Source organism: Rhinolophus sinicus, chromosome 11 (assembly GCF_057876585.1).
Source record: "Rhinolophus sinicus isolate RSI-liver-muscle chromosome 11, RSI-T2T, whole genome shotgun sequence".
In the NCBI taxonomy this organism is placed as follows: domain Eukaryota; kingdom Metazoa; phylum Chordata; class Mammalia; order Chiroptera; family Rhinolophidae; genus Rhinolophus; species Rhinolophus sinicus.
Genome location: NC_142511.1, coordinates 22695088 through 22715875, shown reverse-complemented (window position 1 = coordinate 22715875; position 20788 = coordinate 22695088). Strand labels below are relative to the sequence as shown.

The window sequence follows — 20788 nt, the reverse complement described above, 5'->3', positions numbered from 1 at the left end:
AGCTTGGAAGAAATAGAGAAAGCAGCCTGCCTGGAGGCAGGGGAACGGCTGAGGTGACCTCAAGAAGCCTTCTTTACCAACAGATTTCCCTGGGGAATGGGGCACAATGGTGTGTTTGGGGAAATCAGGGTAGTCTCTGCTCCCGGCAGGCTCTCCTGTGCTTCCTGTGCCTAACCTCTTCCCCACCCTTGGTGCTGGTGTTTCTCTCCTCCTCCATTTTTGCGCAACCTTGTGGACATTCCAGGAGCCCAGATGGCAGAGCTAAGTGCCAGGGACCCAGAGGAGCTCCCTGCAGGAACATTCCCCCCTCCCTCCTTCAGCCATTGGTCCCCCCCCCTCCTGCTCCCTACCTTACAGAGATGGGAGAAGCCACCTGGTGAAGCTTGGAGGAGGAAGGAGGGAGAGGAAAGCCATGGGGCAAGCTCAGAGGGAAGGTTGACTTCTGAGAGTTGGGAGTGTGGAGTAGCTGTGGCCAGTTTGGCAAAAGATTTGAGATGAGGTTGAAAGTGAGAAACCACTCAGGGTGCTAGGGATGTCCGCTGACTCCCTGGAGGGGAACCTGAGCGCGTGGGAGGTTATCAGAGAGGAGTGGTTGATGCATTTTGTGGAGGAGTACACGGGAGAGACGAAGAGTTAAACGAGGTTCTAGAAACCTGGCTTTATTGATGAGGTGGAAGGGGCAGCATTATGTCTCTGAACCTCAGATTCCTTGTCAGTGAAATGGGCATAACAGCCATCTCACAGGGTTGTCGTGCGGATCAAATGAGGTAACCGACAAGAAAAGGTGACGTAAAATGTGAATGATGCAAATGTGAGTTGTTATAACACTGGGCCCAAATTGATGAAGGTTGAGCTGGTGCATTCCACTCGTTTGGTTGTGGGACCCTGAGGTTCATCAGGAGCTATCAGCACGGGCTCAGTCAGCACAGGCTGGAAACCTGCCCCAGTGCCTGTGCCCTGCTTCCCAGGCACTTAGTGTCTACTCAACCAATGCTTTTTTTTTCCATCCCCCCTTTTTTCCTCCTCCCCCTTGCTCTCCAGTTCAAGCGGTTTCTCAGTCTAGTTGTGTAGGACACAGCTCCCTGGCCCATGCTGGTATTGTGAGCCTTGCGCTCCCCCCAGGGCTAAGGCCGTCGGTCACCAGTCATCGGTCAGCCATTCACACTAACTCATAGCAGCTCTCGTTGGCTGCCGGCCACTCACGATGGCTACTGACCACTCCTGGCGACACACGGTAGCCCACCGCAGCTCTCAGCAACTTCCAGCTGCTCAAGGTAGCCCAGCTCCAGGGAGAGCTGTTGTTCACAATCTAAGCTGTAGAGGGCGCAGCTCACTGGCCCATGCGGGAATAGAACCGGCGGCGTTCGGCGTTAGGGCCCGGCGCTCCAACCATCTGAGCCACCGGCCGGCCCAACGAATACTTTTTAAGTGAATCAATAAATGTTCCTTTGGAGAAGACATGGCAGAATTGAGTAAGAGTCATGGCCTGTGAGACATTACAGTGGGAGAAGTGAGAGACAGAGTGGCATAAAGAAAACAGCATGAGTTTTAGAGCCAAAATGACCTGGGTTCAAAGATTCAGTTTCTGCATCTGTAAGTGGGGATAATAATAGTGCCAGGAGGTTTCTGTGAGGATTAAATGAGATCGTGTGTGTAGTGACTGGCCTTCCAAAGGCACTCAGTAAATGGTAACGGTGGTGATTACTATGATTAAGTTGGGCGGGTGCTTCCTTCCTCTCAGGAGACACTATTCAGAGGCTTCCTGCCCTTCACCCTCCAGTGAAGCAAGGTGGCCTCGCTCCTCCTGCTCCCTACCCTCTCCAGGTGGTTTGTCTCGCAGGACCTTTGGGAGCAATGAGTGGGGAACATGACCCTCTGGAGGAACCCGGAGCGTCAGCCTGGCTTCAGAGACTCGTGGTTCACAGTGGTCTATCCCAGGCCCCTGAAGACCACTTGCAAAAAACAGCCAAAGTTTTCAGGGGGAACTGACCCAGAAGAGGGGAGCCCCTTGGAAGAGGGGTGATGGGAGATTTTGATTCCATGCCAACTGGCAGGCAATGATCCCTAAAGCCCCTTCCCAGGCAGTTCTCAAATGATCTAAGTTTTAATAGTCCATTTGCGGGGAGGGGATTGTTACCATGTTCCTAGTGAACCCTACTAACGCAGCTCGCCTTGCCATGTGTCCCCATTTCCTCAGTGCTACCTTTCTCCTTGTCACCCAGGCTCACCCCCAGCACTTGTTCCTTCCCCTTCCCTCTCCTCAGCCTCCAGATTCAGGTGTTCATCAGTCTCCCTGCTGTTTCCTCCCAGTCTCTGCTGTCCCCCACCCCCGCAAGTCTTAGCTCACACTTGGACAATCGCAATCGTCTGCTCACAGGTTCCTGGTCTCCAGCCTACACTCCCTGCGCAGAAACCCTCAGTTTCTTCATTTCCTCGAGGATCAGCCCAAGCTGCTTATTTGGGCATGTTTGTCCTTTTGCCATCTGGTTCTGCTTTGGTGGACGTGGTAAATTTGCTGGCTGGATCCAAGGCACCATCCAGCACCCCCAAACAAGCGTGGCCCAGTTGTACCTGTAGGGCTCTGACCACACTTTCCTCCTTAGCAGAGGGGACCTGACTCATTCTGCCTTTCTCAATCTGCCCATCCTTAAGACCTGCTTAGGTTCTTTCTCCTTCCCTCTCCTCCTTTTCCACCTTCCCTCTGCCCTCCTCCCCTTCTTTGGTGAAGCCTTTCTTGACCACCCTGGATGGGATGTCCTTCTTTTCAGATCTCCTTCTTTGGACTTCTCCAGCCTGTACACCGGAGTTGACTTTGACCATTTCTGGCTGTCACTTCCAAGGAACGGAGGGAGAAAAGGGGACAGTAGTCCTGGAAATCCTTCTGAGAGCACAGATGAATGACTCAGGACTGCTTCTGTCCCCATAGGCACTCTTCCTACAGATGGGGACTAGATGCTAGGGGAGTTCCCTTTTACACAGGCTAACAGAGGGTAAAAACTTCCTTGCTTTACTGGAATGCCAAACCTGTTCCTAGCTCCATACACTCTGCCTATTTCATTCCAGAAATAGGGTGTTGAAGGGGAGAAGGCTCTGGGCACTTTCCCAATCCTGAGTTTGTACCACACACACAAAAGAGGAGAACCTAGCAGCCAGCCAGCCAGCCAAGGAAAGTTTTGTCTACAACAGAAACTGAGGGCTAGACTGATCCAACCCTCTCATTTTGTGGCTGAAGGAATTGAGCCTTAGAAGAGGCTGCCTGGAACTTGAACCACGTCTTCAACTCCAAATCAAGTGTTCCAGAGATGACCCTGCTCCTGATCCCTGGGGGCTGCCCCGGAGTGGCACCCACAGTGCCCTTTGTGGACCATCCTGGTGACCTTCCACCACAGCTGACAGGACAGGACTGCTGGGTGTCTTTCCTCCTGAGGGCTCTGCCATGGGTTCTGACTCCTCTCCTGGCCTCTGCGTTCCCAGGGCAATGACAGGCAGAGTGGCAAATCTGCAACTACAGGAGCTGCTCCAGCTCCCGGTGAGGAGGTGCCCTGGTCATACTTCCTAATCCCAAGAATAGGGGTTGAGGTGGGGTGGAGTTTAGGGTAGGAGGTTACTTCATCCCCAGCCAGTCCTTCAGGCTGGGGAGGAAAGGGGGATGGGCGAGGCGGAAAAGGGTGAGCCAGAGGGCTGGAGGTATCACCTCTCCTAGACAGGTTCTCGGAGAATTAAGGGGTTGCCAGGGACCCCCAGAGAGGGCTTCTTCAATGCTAGATTAAGGGTGGGAAGGTGAACCAGGGAGCAAGAAAAGGAGAGAGGTGTAGGGGACAAGATGACTTGATCCCTAGTTAAACAAACACAGAGCCCTGCCGAGTGATGTCAACATCACTGAAAAAAGTCAAGTGCTCTATTGCCAGGTGTGTATCACCAAGCCCTGCCTCCCATCAAACAGCACCCCACCCCCACTGGATCAGGGATAAATAGCAAGTGCCATGTGACAATCTGAGAAACAAAAGGGTGCCCCTGTGGCCTCCCCACTGTGGAGGAAGGAGGGAAGGGTCCTGAACTGCTAGAGGGGCTTGTGGGGCTTAAGGGAAGTAGAGGGTGGGAAGGGAAGAGCAGAAGGTAGGAGAGGTGGACGTACAGACAATTCCTAAGGCTTGGCAGGGGAGTGGGGCCACATCTGAAGGCTAGGGGGAGCCACAGGTCTTGCAGAGCCAAGGAGCTGGGGTCGGGGGACGAAAGGGAAATGGACTGGGGAGGGCGCAGGCCAAAGCAGACCCCTCCTGGGCTTCTCCAGAACCTCTCATCAGAACCCTAATTCCCCCCACAGTGAGTTTATACAAAAGACAGCCCACAGCATCTCCATCCATCTCATGATGGCTACATCATCAGAATACCGTAGGCAGACATGGGTTTGGGTACAACGTCCAAGTTAATACATAGAAAGGCTTGGAACGGTGCCTGACCATGGTGAGCGTGCAACAGATTCTGATTGTGTCGTCATTACGACTACAATTACTCTGGAGGATTCTCTTCCTTGCTCTGCTACCTCAGGCAGGTCACTCTGCCTTTCTTGCTCTTCCTTTTTCCATCTGCCCTCACATGCCAACCCTTCCTCCCCCATGTCCTTGTCCCTCCAAAGTTTCCCAGGACTGGTGAGAAGAAAAGCAGAAAATCTTTTTAGAAGAGGGCAGGACATCTGGGGAGCAAGGAGGTGAGGAGCCTGTGTCTGAGGTTTTGGGCAGGTCTGGAGGTGATCCTGTCATTGTGGCCCAGGCTGACTTCTCAGCTCTACCCGGGCTGCGCATGTGCGTGTATGTGTGTAGGGGGGGTTCTTTGACGTGCATCTGTGTATCTGTGCCAGGCACGGGAGCAGCCCTGGCTTGGTCAACCCACCCTGGCGTTCTTATCACTGGTCCCTACCTGGGCTATCGCTGTGTTCTGGGAAGAGGAAAGGTCACTTTGAGGTTTCCCCTCTGCTCTAGCTGCTGGCTCCTCCCTGCCTCATTCAGGGTGGGAGCCACAGGGAGAAAGGAGCCTCTGAGTGGGTGGGTGGGGTGGGAGCTGGGGATGGGATAGGACGGTTGGGCTTTTAGCTGGAAACCATGTCCCTGGCAGGAGTGAGGATGGAGGCCTGTGGGTCTTGAAGGTATTTATCAATACTCCTTTATTTCTATTGTCCTCATGTTTCTTGGGAAAATTTCCTACCCACTCCTCATCCCAGCCTAATTTCCTCACCAGCAACGTAAGGGGGAGCATGAGATGCCCCTGTGTTGGCTCCCCACTCCGGCTGTTCTAGGGACCGGCATCCTCTGTAGGAGAATCAGTCACTGCTACCACCCCCAAAACCCCACTCCTTGTCTCTAAGCCTTCTGTCCCCTCATTCTCTGCTTTCCTTGCTGGGCACAGGGAGAGGTGCAGGGCTGAAGAAATAAGGTCCAGCAAAAATATTGAGGCTGGACTTCGAAAAGCACTTTCCAGCAGTGAGACCTGACCAAGGCTATGGGATCCCTGAAATGGACACTTAAGGTTAGACTCCTAGAGGGCTGTAAGCTTAGGGCTAGACTCACTTGGGAGCAAGTGAGTGGTTAAGGAGACCAGTGAAGGGCCAGCTGCTCTAATCCAACGCGACCAGAGCTTGGTCAGTGCTGAGCCGCCCTCCCCCCTCCCCAGTGCTTCAGGGAGCTCCCTGGGGTCAGACTCTGGTTGTTGGGTCAGTTCAGCACACACACTAAATTGTGCAGATCCCTGAGAAGATCTTGGACATTAAGAGATAAAAAGAGTCCATGTTTGTCCCCAGGGTTTCATACAAATGAGCATTCAGGACATTTGACCAGACCCTGGGAAGTCCCCAGAAAGGCCATCCGGCAGTGGAGGAGGCGTGTATACTGGTTTCCATGCTGTCCCCTGAGAGTCTTGCCAGGTTCTGGATGCCAGAGCTGAAGGGAGGGGGTGGTGAGGACTCTAGGGCTCTGGCAGAGGGGCATCAATGTGAGTGCCATCCAGGAGGAAACCCCTCTTGATCTGCCCAGGTAGGGAGCTAGGCCTCTCTGCGGGGCACACCCGTAAAGCCCGTCTTCCTCCTGCTGCTCAGATGCAGTGGGGCCAAGTGTTAAGTGGGGCGTTCATGCTAGAATGATGAAAGACGTGCTTGACTTAGGCTGAGGACCCTGTAAGCCGATTTGCAGGAATAGAGGCAATGCCTGCGAGTGACTTGGGACCCTCAGAGCTGCAGGATGAGGGCTTAGGTGGCTGGGAGCCAGTGAGGCTGACCTATGAAGCATTCACCCGGGAGTCAGGTCCCCGGGGTCCTGATCCTGCTGGGGAAAAGCTGGATCCTTGTTAGCCCTTTCCCACTCCTCGTATCTCCTCCTCCCACCTCTACCAGCCTCTCAGGATTATGGCCACAGACAGAGTCCCTGCAGCCCATGCAGGTTCCCTGAGCTAGTGGAGAAGTGAATGAGTGAAAGAGGACATCTGGGGGGCAGAAGGAGGGGGAGACCGCCCATAGAGCAGGCCTGTGCGCCAAGCATTAAGAGCTTTTTGCTTCCAAGATTGAAAAGAAAGGGAGGTAACAACCAGCAGCTTCAAAGGCTGGCGCCCTAAGGAAGTTCCAATATTTTAGTTCTTACCTTTGCAAAGGAGAGGAGCCCTTGCAAAGGCGCTGTCTGTCTCACCTCACTCTGTTTGAGGGTCTGGCAGACCTCCTCTAGCCAAGCCTCTGTCCTGCGGGCTCCTTTTAGCCTCTTGCCTTGCTGCCCAGGTCCATACACGGAAGTGAAGACCCACTGGGCTCCTCAGAGGTTCAGGGATGGGGCTGCTCTGAGACCCAGGGGCCAGAGCGTCTTTCCCACTTGTGCTCAGATTGGCACACTGCCCACCCCTTGACCAGTAGGTTCCTGTCATTCCTCTTCAAGTACCCCCATGCCCAGTGGGGCGGGCTGGGTGGGGCTTACCGGTGGGTGAGCAGAGCTGGCTGGGCAGGGCTGCAGGTGTGTCTGGGGAGCAGGCAGCAGAAAGGTGTTCCAGAGGTGTGCGAAAGGGCTCTGCTCAAATAATCCAGGGAGGCGTTTATAAATAACTTTACCTCAGGGCCATGGGGTGAGCCCCGGCTTCTGATTGGCTCAGAGGGGAAGTGGTTTTGAACACTACACCATAGCTAAGCCTGAGGAGATAAGGAAAAAAGGTCCTAAATGAACAGCCCTTTTTTTGTTTTACCTGAGGAGCAGGGCTGTTTGATGGGAGCTTGGCACTTCCTAAATCCACCCCGAAGACAATAGGTCACATTCAGTGGGGCCCCTGCCCCACAGGCTCCCCCAAGGCGGCCAGCTGAGGCTAAGGACCCCTCTCTGAGCTTGCTGTCCTGCTGCTATGGGGTTGGGGTCAAGCCAAATAGCCTCTTGGACAATGGGACCCATTGAGGCCACCAGAGGGGTGGGGTCTTGGGGTTGCTTGCTTTGAAGGTTGGACAACTGCAGTGTGTGTGTGTGTGTGTGTGTGTGTGTGTGTGTCTGTGTGTGTGTGTGAGAGGGGAGACAGTAGATCTCTGAACACCCTTGAGGAAGGGAATGAGCCATGTCTGGTGATAAGACAAGGGGGATTGTAACGGCACTAAATCTCCTATTTTGAGATTTGGACCTCTAGTATAATTTGATTTAACAAGTGTTATTTAGCTTGGGACTTTTTGAAAGCTTTTTTTCTTTTCTTTTTCTTCTTCTCACCAAACTTTAATGGCTGTTTACTATACATTTACTATGCATACCAATTGCAATGGTTCTATTTACTTCAGCCTTGCATGCCTGGCCTGGTGACTTGGGAGAGGTTTTTACATCAGCAAGGGATTCACTCCTGGCTCCAACTTAAATTTACATAACATATGCAAAGGTTGCAATAAGCAATTTAACCGCGCCTTCCCCCACCCCAATAGACAAAGCCAAAGCCAAACACAATAGAAGATTCCACTATAGGCTGAAGCAATTTACATTCTGGTTAGAAAATACGAAACTTCAGATGAAATACACTTGGGGCAGTAGTCTCCAGCAGACTCTGCCCAGCTGACCCTGTTCTTACTTTAATAAATCTTCCCTCTGTATTTCTACCTGCTTCGTGAATTCTTTCACAACCTGCTAGCAAGCAGCCATAACATTTTGGTGGCCTGTACAGGGAGCAGGCTCTCTCCTGACCCCACCAGGTTTCTTCCCTGGTGGCTCTATCACTTCCGAAACTTACTCTCCAACATGTGGCACAGTTGGCAGCGGCAGCTCATCCAGGGCAAACCCACACATGCCAGTAGGTCTCCTTTCTCTCCCTTCCATGTGTCTCTCGCAGATCCCCCACAAGATAAGCAGGACCTGACTGGGGCTACTGTCCAGCGGAATCGAAAGCCTGACCTATTCTCCAAAGGGGACTCCCAAGGCCGAAGGGTGTGAGGCTCCCTCTGCTCCTTCTTCCTTCCTCTTCTACTTTAGCCTTTTATCTAATCTTCTGGGGAAGCACCTCCAGTGACTCGCTGGGGCATCAGTCAGTAAGGGGATACGCCTGGGGACATTGGTGGGGCTCTGGGAATTCCACAGCCTGGGTCTGTTACTCTGCAAAAGGTCTGGCTACTCACTGTACAAAAGTCAACTCAAGAGGCAAGGTTGGTGGAAAGAAAAGCAGTTTTATTCCAAAATGCAGGACTAAGGGAAGAGAGTGGACTCCCTGTCACAAAGACTGCCTTCTTGCTCTTAATACCAAAAGGTTTTATAGGCCTGCGAGGAGAGGCAGAACAAAGGAAAAAGAAGTTGGCCAGGCAGCTCCAGGTTTAAAAAGGGGTTTCCAGCTGCTGGTCTTCCTCAGGGTCAGAAGCGGATCCCATACAGATGCAAAAACCTCTCCCAAGTCACCAGGCCAGGCATGGGCTGAAGTGAACAGAACCATTGGAACTGGTATGCATAGTAAATGTACAGCAAACAGCATCCTCAAGGTCTGGCGGGAGCGAAGGAAAGCAAAGGAAAGGGAAAAAAAACAACTTTCAAAAAGTCCCAAGCCAAACCACTGTCAAATTGAATTACATCAGAGGTTTAAAATCTCAAAATACTTCCATATAGGGTCACCGTTACAGTCCCCCCGCCCCCCTGTCTTTTGTTCATTGTATTTCTATAAAATCAGTAAATTTAGATTAGAGAGGAAACACAACAACTACATTACTCCTTTTAGATACAGATTAAGACAATTTTTAAGTTCAGGGATATGAACAGCCAGCACTCTTGCTATTTCCTGCTGAGAGTGGCCGTAGCCCTGCCTATGGACACTAGCGTTCTTTACTATCCTGTACAGCAGGAGGGGGCTATGGAGGAACTGCAAGAGAAAGATAAACCCAGGCTGCTTGGTCAAGCGGCTGCTGGCATGGCTTGTCACCCTCAGGAGGGACAGATTGGAACCCTCCGGAGATGAAACTGCTCTGACCCAGATGACACAATGAGACCAGAAGACAAGGGCTAAAGAATCAGCAGTACCAGAAAATTGACAATAAAGTTACTTTCTCATTGTCCCCGGAGGAGCTGGGGAAGCAGAGAGCCAAAGGGACTAAAATCATGGTGATATGTTAAATGGGGATCCCAGGTGGGGCACAGGTAAAGAGGAAAGCTAGACTCAAAATAAGGGCCAAGAGGAAGGCAGTAATGAGCAGCTCTAACAGTTATCAGTACTTATCAGCCTTGGGAAATTCATTTTTTGGTCTGTTTGAAGTGGAGCTTAAGGTCTTCAATTGACTCAGAGGAACAGGAGTGACAGTCTTCCTTCTGGGGGAGTCCTGTGGAGACTTAATGAAACAGGTTAGATTCGAGGGAAGTGGACCTAGTTGCTGACTCTGCAGCTTGACAGCAGTTGGCATGCTCGGAAGAACTGTAAAGGGTCCCTTCCATTTAGGAACCAACTGGTCTTTTAGGTACCTCTCCCTCTCTAGGCTTCCAATAGTACTTGGTCGCCTAGCTTTCTGGGGCGACAATATATGGAGGGTTTGGCCTGGGGGAGGTGCAGTCCCCCATGTTTCCTAAGTGCCTGCTGAGCCTCTCCCAAGTTAACAACAAGAAATAAGAGAATTGAGGTCAGAATTGAAAGCAATGGGCAGCCATTAGAGCCAGGGCTTGAGGTCTCCTGACAAAATGTTTCCAGTCCTTTTAAAGTCTGATTTGCTTGTTTTACATTTCCTCTAAAGTCGAGGTCAATGGTAAAGAACAGGCTGAGTAAAATGAGCCCAAATCTGGGGGCTCTATCTTCACAACCGAGCAGGTTTTTTCAGAGGAAATAGGTCCAATGTGAGCAGTTAAGACAGAATAAGTGGCTCCCATATTAATCAGGCAATGAACAGGCTTACATGCCAGGTCAAGGGTCACCTGCAGTTCCACCCCTGTGATAAGAATGGCCCCTTTCTCCTGGGGGCTGCTGGGACCCTCAGACTTGTCTCAGTCACAGCCATTTGCAGGGAAGGAGTTGGTCCCTGCTCCCTTCAGAACAGCAGACAATCCCTCCTCCAGTGCCCTTTTAGTTTGCATACGGGGCATGGATGTTTTGGAGGATCAGGACACTCCTTACTCTAGTGGTCTGGGCTTCTACATCCAAAGCAGTTTCCTTTACCTGGTGTGTCTCTTCTAGGGCTGCCGGGGAGGCCCTGAGGTGGGGGTCCTGGCCTTGGTCTGTCTATTAACTGCAGCCAAAAATCTGGCCTGTCTCTGGCCTCGTCTCCAGTCTCACTGTTCCTTTCTTCCCTCATTTTCCCTGTCTTGATTGTTAAAGACATTTAAACAAGTTCTGTGGCCTTCTTTTAGAATCTGAGCCTCTTTATCAGGAATGTAACAGTGGGCCAGAACCATTATAATACCCTTTAAGATTAGGGAAAACAAGCTTTTTTACCCTGGCCTATATTCTGACACGGAGGAGGGCACATGAACTCTAGCAGTCCTAGAATACAGGGCTGCTAGATATATAATTGTTAGCAAAACTTAGTTCTTAGATTTAGTTTTCTGATTTAGTAACCAAAGATCTAATCAAAACAATGTGAAACATAGAAAATTATGGATGACACACAATCTTTACTTTTTAGGCAGAAAACTTTTTCATAATATCAGTAGCTGACCAGCAATCTAAAAAACTTTGTCTTGTTTATTAACAGAGAGAAAAAACTTTAACTCTAATTTTGCACCAGCTTATCTTTGATATTCAAATTTAATTGATGATATTTAGCTTAACCATATATAAAATTTTCTCAAGATTTTTCCCCCCACAAATCTTTTATAACTTTCCCAGTACCTCTTGTTTTTCAAAATAGTTTTAAGTTTTCAGTGGGTGCGCAAGTCCATGCAGACTTGATGGACTTGGGTGTTTCCTCTGTAGGAGCTTGCTTCACTCAAGTGTGGTGAATCCAAGTGCCATTCTAGCGAGCTTCAGAGCTGTGTGTGTGATCAGCAACACATCATAGGGACCAGTCCATTTTTCAGTAAGCTGGTTTTTAGGTCCCTGTTTTTCCCACGTCTTAAGCAGCACTTTGCCCCCTGGGTGGAACTGGTGGAGCGGTTCCTCCGGTGGGTGTTGAAACCTGGTGGAAGCATAGTTATGAAAGGTTATTAATATTTGTCCTAGGTGTTGTATATGTTGTTTAATCATTGTTTCCTGATCTAGGTCTAATGGTGGGGTTCCTAATGTGGAGGTCTGGAAAGGTCTCCTATACACTATCTCTAGGGGCCACCTTGATCTCGAGGAGGGCGATGGGAAGAACCTAGCCCCACCTAAGATGGGTTTCTTGACATATTTTGGTAATTGTCTTTTTTAAGGTGTGGTTCATCTTGGTTTTTCCTGTTTATTGAGGTCTCCAGGCAGTGTGCAGTTTCCACTTTATTTGTAATGCCTTGCTTACCTTTTGGGTGACCTCAGACATAAACGATGGTCTGTTGTCACTTTTGGATGGAGTGTGGAAGGCCAAACCTTGGTATAATTTCCTTGAGCAAGCATCTTGCCACATCAGCAGCCTTTTCTGTCTGGGAGGGATATGTTTCCATCCACCCTGAAAAAGTTATCTATAAAAATTAGAAGGAACTTAAAATTTCCTGGGGTTTGAGTAAAATCAACCTGCCAATCTTCATTAAAGACATACCCCAACATACTGTACCCCCCTTTCAGGAGGATTCAGTTTTTGGATTGTTTTTAGCAAACAATTGGCATCCTTGAGTGATCCACTGAACAGTCTTAAATAAATGTGGTCTCTTTAAATGAGGCTGAATCAAATCCAATAATGCATCTCTGCCATACTGAGTTCCTTCACGTAGATGTCTTAAAATGGGATACACTAAAGCCTCAGGAAGTAATATTACGCCATTGGCATTAATTTTCCATACTGAGTTGTGGTCAGTGTTTGTAAGCCCCCATTTTTGAGTATGTCCCTCATTTTTTTCTGAATATTGAGGCTTAAATTCTGATAAATTTACGTGAGGTATCAGTTCCTCTAATATTGTGGTATCTTGAGCAGCTTGTTTTGCTGCTTTATCAGCTGCCTTATTCCCCTGGGTGACTTGAGTGACACCCTTCTGAGGTCCTGGACAATGCAGGATGGCAATTTGGTCAGGCAGGTTTGTAGCTTCCAGCAAGGCTAATGTTTCTGTCAGGTATTTAACCTCTTAATTCCCTGAGGGCAAGAGTTCTCCTTTCCGTAGAGCACTGTGGGCATGGGAAATCATGAAGGCATACTTAGAGTCAGTGCATATATTTACCCACTCGCCCTGGGAGAATTCCAGGGCCCTGGTGAGAGCAATTAGCTTGGCCTTTTGTGCAGAGGTGCCAGCACGGAGGGCATGAAATTCTACTACCTTGTCTAGCGTCACCACAGCATACCTGACTTTTCGCTGTCCATTGTCCATGAAACCGCTCCCATCGGTGTAAAGTTCCCATTCAGGGTCTGTCAGTGACAGGTCAGACAGGTCCGGTCAGCTGGAATAGACTGAGTCAAGAATTTGCAGACAGTCATGTGTTAGGCTAGGGTTCGAGTCAGAGGCCAATAGGAGGGTGGCTGGGTTCAATGTCATGGTGGTTTGCAGGGCCACATTAGGATTGTGTAGTAAAATAGCTTGGTATTGGCCCAGTTGCCCAGCCATTAGCCAATACCCTCCCTTTTATTCTAATAAGGCCAGGATTTGGTATAAACACCATCCCTGACTGTCCTAGAGTTCATTTTTCTGCTTCTTGTAGGATGTCATGGGTACCTGCAACTTCCCACAGACAAGGTGGCCACCCTCGTGTTGGTCAAAGCTTTTGGAGAAGCAGGCTGTTGGTTGTGCTGAGCCTCCCATCATCTGGACAAGGACTCAACCCAATCCCGTTTTTCATGCACATGACTTGAATGGCTTCTGGGGATTGGGTACATCTAGAGTGGGGCAAATATTAATTTCTCTTTGATCATGTGAAAAGCCAGTTGGCATTCGATCATCCAGTCTAAGGGTTCTGTATCCAGTCCCTTTAAGGATTCATAAAGAGGCTTAGCTATGAGGCCAATGTTGGGGATCCATGTGTGACAAAATCCTACCATTCCTAAGAATCCCTGCAGCTGTCTCCTATTTTTAGGGACTTACAGAGCTGCTATTGCTTGTTTTCTGCCATACATTAGCTGTGAGGCTTATTAATTGGCAAAATGGGGGGATTATATGGGGACTGGCGTGGCCGAATCAATCTGTGTTTCAGCAGCTTTGGCAGGTTGGCTGTATTCCTTCTAAAGCCTCTTTTAGGTGGTGTTTTTCTTGATGTGGCCATTAGCCCCTCTCCTTTAGCTTTATTTTTACTGGTTGTGCATTAATAGCTTTTCCAGGTGTCCCGTCTGCCTAAACAGCTGTACTCACAGCTTTGTAGATCTCTAGAGGCACAGTTTCTCTTGCTGTCCTTTCTGGGCAGACAAGTGGCATGTGAAGCTACAGGCCATGTTCTGGCAGAACCTGTAGGTGAAGCTCTTGCTTTTGGCGTCAGAAGGTTATTTGGGCATTGGGCTTACACGTAAGATCCCGACCTAAGAGGGGAATCGGGCACTCTGGTACATAGAGAAAACCATGAGAAAAATTTAAATCTCCCGTTTTACATCCTAAAGGTTGGAGAAAAGCTTTTTCCTGTAGTTGACCAGTTATTACTGCTATTATACCAAAACATTTGCTGAGCTTTTGTTAGCCCACTTAGGGTTTAATACTGAATAAGTGGTTCCAGTGTTTACTAAAGTCAATTTTGTTTAGAATCCTATTTTCATTATAGCACAAAACATATTGATTAACAGATCTTAATTTATCCTTTAGCTTTCCTGTAACAAGAAACCAAAAGTTGAACTCATCCAATAATTAATATTTCAGTATTTTGTTATTTTGGAATGTCTAGATATTTAATAATTTTTATCATTTAACCCAACCTAGAAAAACTCCAAGGTTTCAAGTTAACAAAAGAATATGAAAAACCATGTTTAAGCATATATATCATATACACATCATACATACATCTATATCTATATAATAACATTATTATTACTGAAAAGCTTTATTTTAATAACATTATTATTACTGAAAAGCTTTATTTTAATTACATTTATTAGTTCCTAATTTTGATATTTCAAATTTAAACACTACCCAATCTATTTTCTTGACAAATTTAGTAACAGAGATAATATAAATTTATTTTTACAAACTCAGGTTAAAAAAAAAGGTACAATATCTAGTGTTAATAACCTTAAAAGACATTTTTATTTAACCAAAAGTTAAACCAGCCTTAGTATCAAATATTTTCTTAGATCATGTGATACTGAAAAGTACTTGGGCCAGTTTTCATTATTTACATTTATATAAGTGCTTAACCTTTTACTTTGTCAATCAAATATCATAAACTGGTAATACCATCCTGAGGCAAAAACACTACATTATATATAAAACACAGACAATCACAGATATCAGAGATCATATACATATACAGAGATCATATACATATAAACATAACTATTAACAATAGCAGAGAGGACCTAAAATCTTACAATTGCCCCTACAGTTTCAAAGAGGCTGGAACAAGGGGTTGGGGACCTGGCTTGAAAATCAGCTGCATGGTTTTAAACGTGTCTCTTCTTTTTTTCTCTCCTTTAGTTACCTCAGCCTCAAGCAGTTGTAGCTAGCTGTGTTTACTCTTCAGGTTATCTGCAAGATCTTGAAAGACTGACAGTTAGAAAAAGAAACTTATAAGACCTCTACTTTTGCCAAGTTTCTGAATATAGAGTTGGTGTCTAATCCACACCCATTCCCAGCTTTTTGGTGTTTGCAGTCATCCTGCTGCTTCTAATCCTAGACAGGCCCACGGGTTGTTATGCTTTCTGTTTCATGGTGGAAGGTACAATCATTTATCTTTCCATTTTCATGGACTATCCCAACACACCCTTGACAATTGGGCTTGTAAAATTTTACTGAGATGGCAGGCCCTTGGGTCTGAATGGTTTGTCTTGTACCCCATGAAGCATCATCCAGTCTCATTGGCATGCTGTCAATAAACAGGACCAATATGATACCCTTCAGTACATTCAGATGGTCCTGATCTCAAGCTGGAAGAATTCACATGGCTCTGGGGGAAGACTGAGTTTATAACATCATAAAAGCTTGCACATAAGGGACCTCATCCCATTTTCTTAACCGTTGATAAAACAATTCTAACTGCAAGACAGTATTAGGTCGGTGCAAAAATAAATGGTTTAAAAGGTTAAAAATAATTGCAAAAACCGCAATTGCTTTTCCACCAACCTAATGTAATAATTCAAAGACCCACTAAGAGGCCATTTCTCTTTAGAATCTAATACATACATAGGCCAAACTGTATTACAGTAAAACAACATTTTCTTTCTTTTTGTTGATTTATAAGTTGACCAATTAACCAATATACCCTGTTTCCCCCAAAATAAGACCTAGTCGGACAATCAGCTAGGTCTTTTGTGTCTTTTGGAGCAAAAATTAATATAAGACCCAGTATATATTATCATATCATATCATATTATATTATATACATTATATATATTATCATATATATTATATTATAAGACCTGGTCTTATATTATAGTAAAATAAGACCAATCTTATATTAATTTTTGCTCCAGAAGATGCATTAGAGCTGATTGTCCGGCGAGGTCTTATTTTCGGGAAACACGGTACGATGCAGAGGACTGTCAGATGGCATAGACACAGAGCCTCCCATTTTTAGCTTAAGACACAAAGGAAAAGGAGGGTAAAACAAACCACAGACAAACAGAAAACAAATTACATATGCATAAAACAAAGCCAAACGTGAGTACTCACAAACCAAATCCTCAACAGTGAGGAGCTGGGTGTCAGAACCTGGTCTCCCACAAAAACTGGTACCTCAAATGGGCCTCAAATGAGTACCCCAGATGGTATCAATGCCCCAATGGGAGACAGGGGAACCTGTTCTCCCACCAAAACTGGTACTGCAAATGGGTCTCAAGAGACCCCAAATGGCATAAAAGCCCCAAATGGCATAAAGGCCCCCCAAATGGCATAAAAGCCCCCCAAATGGTATGAGAAATAGGCCTCAAATGAGGTCCCCAAATAGCATAGATGCCCCAATGGGAGACAGACGATTTCTGGTGTGCTCTCGGGTCTGACAAGTCTAACTTCAAATGGGTCTCGAGAGACCACCAAATGACATAAAAGCCCCAAATGGCACGAAATCCCCAAACCAGTATCGCAAATGGGTCTCAAATGAGGCCGATACTTACTAACCCGCGGTTTCCAGAAGCAGACAACCGTTTTCTTTCCAGCAGCTTAAGTGTTTATAGGCAGTTGATGTTGGGAAAGGGAGGGCTGAGAAAAATTCCTGAGAAAAAATAGTTCTTGACAGCTTCTGCGATGTCCCTGCAATCACCTCCCAGCACCAGCCTGCCACAAACAGCTGTGGATCAGATCGGCTGTGCTTCTCCATCCCCGCTTCTTCCCTGGGGAGAGAGAGTGAACCCACCAGCCCCGGAGCTCCACGTGGCCCGATCCCTATCCCTTTGTAGTTGCCAATTTGTTACCGTGCAAAAGGTCCGGCTGCATGCTGCATGAAAGCCAAAACATGAGAGGTGAGGTTGGTGGAAAGAAAAGCAGAGTTATTCCCAAATGCCAGCACTAAGAGAAGACAGTAGACTCCGTGTCACAGAGGCTGCCTTCCCTCCCTTAATACTGCCATGAGGTTTTATAGGCATGCAAGGAGAGGCAGAACAAAGCAAAGAGAAGTTGGCCAGGCAGCTCCAGGTTTAAAAAGGGCTTCCCAGGGACTAGTCGGCTTCAGGATCAGAAGCGGATTCCATACAGATGCAAAAATCTCTCCCGTCACCAGGCCAGGCATGGGCCTGAAGTTAACAGAACCATTGGAACCGGTATGCATAGTAAATGTACAGTAAACAGTGTCATCAGGTTTGGTGGGAGGGAAAGAAAGTAAAGAAAGGGCAAAAAAACTTTCAAAAAAACTCAAGCCGAACGACTGAGACAGGTTAGTTAGCACGTTGTTAGGCAGACAGGAAGGTCCCTGGGGGAATAAACAAAAGACAGCTGTTTCCTGAAACTCCAGGTTCTGAAGTAGCCTGAGGTTAATAAGTTATCTCATAAATTCCTTTTGGCTGGACAAACGGTGCAGATCTGATAGATAGGAAAGGGTTATTTTGTTAATCTCTTCGGGATAGGCAAACAGGACAAACCTGGTAGATGAATTCCATTAGAATGTGCCAGCCCCCTTCCCCAAGCAGGCAAGGGAAGGTATAAAAGTAAGAACTTTTGCCTCAGTCACTGGGCATCCCATTTGGAAACTCCAGCTCGGGAACTATAACCCTTTACTTTTTTTTTACATTGTTTTGAAAGCCATTTTTTTTCTTTTTTTTAAGATTTTATTGGGGAAGGGGAACAGGACTTTATTGGGGAACAGTGTGTACAGTTCCAGGACTTTTTTCAAGTCAAGTTGTCCTTTCAATCTTAGTTGTGGAGGGTGCCCTTCAGCTTCAAGTTGTTGTCCTTTCAGTTTTAGTTGTGGAGGGCGCAGCTCAGCTCCAGGTCCAGTTGCCATTGCTAGTGGCAGGGGGTACAGCCCACCATCCCTTGTGGGAGTCAAACCGCCAACCTTGTGGTTGAGAGGACGTGCTCCAACCAACTGAGCCATCCGGGAGCTCAGCGGCAATCTTAGTTGCAGGGGGCAGAGCCCACCATCCCTTGCGGGATTCGAAGAGTTGAACCGGCAACCTTGTGGTTGAGAGCCCACTGGCCCATGTGGGAATCGAACCGGCAGCCTTCAGAGTTAGGAGCATGGAGCTCTAACCGCCTGAGCCACCAGGCCGGCCCTATAACCCTTTACTTTAAATAAACTATCCTCTTTTACAACTCTTTGTCTCTCCTTGGTCCGTGCTTCCATTTTTCGGTTTCACGAGACACGATCCCGGCACTCACTCACGCACAGATATATTCCTATATCACCACTGTCAAATCAAATTATATCAGAGGTTTAAATCTCAAAATGGAAGGTATAGGGGTTACTGTTACAGGTCCACGACCCACGACGTTAGTAGCAGGGGATGCCCTTGTATCTAAGGGTCAGTCAGTTTCTCTGGTTTGCTTCCTGTCAGTTAAGTCTGTAACCCAGAGTTGGAGAAACCCTTTGTTTGAAGATTCATGGGGATGCCCCTTGATCTCCCGCTCAGCGATCAGGAGCCACTAGCCCGGAGTCATGGGAGGTAGCCTTTCTATTCCCCAAGACTCTCCTCTCAGCTGTCTTCTTAAAAATTGGAAAAAATTTGACCTCTCTTCTCTCAAAAAGAAAAAAATAGTTTTCTTTTGTAATGATGCCTGGCCTCAATATAAGTTAGACAATCAGTAGGTCTGGTCAGCCAACAGAACTCTTAACTTTAACATCACGCAACTAGACCTCTTCTGTTGGCAACTGGAAAAATGGTCCGAGGGCCCCTATATCCAAGCCTTAATGGCCCTGGTCCTCTGTAAACATTGCTGCATGTGCTTGGCTAAATTTCCCCAGGCTACCTCCCCAGGCCTCCATGAGCCTCTCTTATGCCGCATTCCCTCATGGGAACAGCCTCTGGACTTTCCTCTTCCCCAGGCTTCAGCAACCCCCCTTTCTCTCCCTCTGCCCCATCCCTTTTCCCATCTCCTGCAACCTCCTCCCCCTTACTCTGCTGGTCCTGTTCTAAGTCCTGCAGGGACCACCCACAGTGGGGTTCATTATAAGGGAAATGGTCTTTGGACAGGAGTCTGCCATCCTCCCAGAGTGCCGGCATTCTGAATAAGTCCACTTTTCCACCAACTCATCTCTCTCCATTTTTAACTTTTTTAAGTGGCAGGCTCACCACAGGGAGGTGATTGCAGGGACATCCCAGCAACTGCTGAGAACTTTGTCTTGGGGTGGTGGTGGGGGGCTTTCCTGGCTCTCCCCCTCCTGGCATTAGTGCCCATAAACCCCTGAATTGGTGAAAAGAAAGGCGACTGATGGAATTAAAACACCTCAGATTAGTAAGACTGTGAGTGCTCACCTGATTTTGGTTCTGTTGTTTGTGACTCATTTATTTACTTATTTTTTTGTTTACCTGGTCTGTCCTTTCCTTTTTTTTTCTCTTCCTTTTCCTTTTCTAAACCCCCACCTTTTTTGTCAGTCTCCTTGGAACGGTACTCTTTGCAATTGTCAGTAGTTCTGTTTATAAGCATGATTTCTGATCTCTGTGTTTGTTTATGTTTTATATGTGTATAATATCTCTGCCTCTGGATGGTATTACCAGATTATAATATTTGATTGACTTAAAGAAAATATTGCTTATATAAATTAGAAATAAATTAAAAAAACTGACCCAAGTACTTTTCAGGATCATGTGATCTAGGAAAATAGTTGATACTAAGGCTGGGTTAATTTTTGGTTAAATAGAAATGTCTTTTAAGGTTAACATTAAATATAGTATGTTGTTTTACCTGAGTTTGCAAAAGTAAATTCATGTTATCTCTGTTACAAAATTTATCAAGTAAATAGGTTGGATAATTTACTTTAAAATCTCATAGAGTTAAGAATTAATCAGAAGTAACTAAAATAAGGGTTTTTTTTAAATTAAAGTTTATTGGGGTGACATTTGTTAGTAAAGTTACATAGATTTCAGGTGTACAATTCTGGATTACATCATCTATAAATCACATTGTGTGTTCACCACCCAGAGTCAGTTCTCCTTCTATCACCATATATTTGATCCCCTTTACCCTCATCTACCGCCCCCTCCCCCCTTTCCCTCTGGTAACCACTAAACTACTGTCTGTGAGTTTTTTTTCTCATTTTTTTGTCTTGTTCTTTTGTTCTTTTGGTTTATATACCACGTATCAGTTAAATCATATGGTTCTCTGCTTTTTATGTCTGACTTATTTCGCTTAGCATTATACTCTCAAGATCCATCCATGTTGTCACAAATGTTCCTATATCATCTTTTCTTACCGCCAAATAGTATTCCATTGTGTATATATACCACAACTTCTTTATCCATTCATCTATTGAAGGACATTTTGGTTGTTTCCATGACTTGGCCACCGTAAATAAAGCTGCAATGAACATTGGAGCACATGTGTCTTTATGTATAAATGTTTTCAGATTTTTTGGGTAGACACCCAGGAGATGAATTGATGGGTCATATGGCAATTCTATTTGTAATTTTTTGAGGAACCTCCACGCTGCCTTCCATAGCGGCTGCACCAGTCTGCATTCCCACCAACAGTGTATGAGGGTTCCTTTTTCT

The 20788-nt window shown here is 46.8% G+C and overlaps 1 protein-coding gene and 1 long non-coding RNA gene across 7 annotated transcripts in view; both read right to left on the bottom strand.

The window, feature by feature from the left end:
• Nucleotides 1-7036, bottom strand: part of SLC26A9 (solute carrier family 26 member 9) — a 28816-nt gene extending 21780 nt beyond the window's left edge. For 2 of the 5 annotated variants that reach the window (XR_012492839.2, XR_012492840.2), the window contains exon 1: nucleotides 6951-7030. The gene's annotated coding sequence lies outside the window, so the exon portion shown is untranslated. Of the gene's footprint in view, nucleotides 1-6626; nucleotides 6843-6950 lie in introns of those variants that run through there. The other 3 variants (XM_019752525.3, XM_074322085.2, XM_074322084.2) reach the window with 3 other exon arrangements.
• A 1597-nt stretch (nucleotides 7037-8633) lies between these two features.
• Nucleotides 8634-14491, bottom strand: LOC141569320 (uncharacterized). 2 transcript variants are annotated; one of them, XR_012492834.2, is made up of 4 exons: nucleotides 13857-14491; nucleotides 12859-12964; nucleotides 11888-12034; nucleotides 8634-11569 (listed from the first exon to the last, which is right to left on the bottom strand). It is a non-coding gene; the product is annotated as an uncharacterized LOC141569320 (long non-coding RNA). The 2 variants fall into 2 exon arrangements; XR_012492833.2 differs by having other exon boundaries at nucleotides 12859-14491.
• Between the last annotated feature and the right edge of the window lie 6297 nt (nucleotides 14492-20788).